The following is a 1,040-nucleotide window of genomic DNA, read 5'->3' as shown; positions in this document are numbered from 1 at the left end:
GCCAACTAAATCGCTTTGGAGCCCAAAGCGCTGCCAACCGTTTGGGGGCGCCAGCGCTGGCGCTGACGTTGGCAGCGACGTTGGCAGCGCCTGTTGCCGTAATCGCTTTTCTTGCCTCTTTGGTTTCTGTTGCTTCTTTTTTTTATTTTTTTATTTTTTGCGTACTTTGTTGTTTTTTTGATTTTATTTTTTTTTTTTTTTTGTTTATGGGGGCTCCTCTTCTAGGCGCACAGTGGGTGGGGGAGGCTTTTTATTTTTCGATCGCTATTTAATTATTTTTTAGCCAACATATAAAAATTCATTTTTAAACCTGTTTTTTGATTAGCCTTCAATTATAAATACAAATTATTCATTTTTATGCAAATTTCAATTTATGATGATTTTATGAAGGCTAGAAGAACCAGTTTTTTTGACATTGTAATCAGAATTTTTATTTTAGAAAACCACTGTAGCTAAAAGTTCAAAACCCACTTGAAGAATAATTTTTTTTTTTTAATTTTTCTTATTTGGAAAGCTTTCTTCGCTATCTTCGGTCTTCGTATTTAAATCAACCCACAACAATGTATGCTATATGCAAATATATATATTGAGACAAAAAAAAAACAACAAAAACAAAAACCAGAAACCAGATGGCAGCGACAAAAAGCCAGATTGGGAGAACAATAGTGACACAAATTGGACAACACATGGAGTGATACTGGACGAGGGGTACATACGACGAGGGGGATGGCTTTATCAATCACGACTTTCACCCAAAAATAGCTTAAACCATAAACAACAACAACAAAAACAACATATATGTATAAAACAGCAAACAGATGATGCAATGTGCCCACTGTGCAGTTAAATGTTTTACACGCAAAGTATTTATCAATGCCCACCGTTGTGATATTGTTGTTGTTGTCACTTTTGTTGTTATCGCGAGTATGTGACACTATATAGATACCTCTATATACTGCACACTAAACACACATATCTATATAAATGAGTGCAGTTCAAATATACTATAATATATTCGTTTACAAAAATTCCAAAGCATT

The sequence above is a fragment of the Drosophila bipectinata genome, chromosome XR, assembly GCF_030179905.1.
Source record: "Drosophila bipectinata strain 14024-0381.07 chromosome XR, DbipHiC1v2, whole genome shotgun sequence".
Lineage (NCBI taxonomy): Eukaryota > Metazoa > Arthropoda > Insecta > Diptera > Drosophilidae > Drosophila > Drosophila bipectinata.
The sequence above is the reverse complement of the archived record's forward strand: the minus strand, read 5'-3'. Positions refer to the sequence as shown.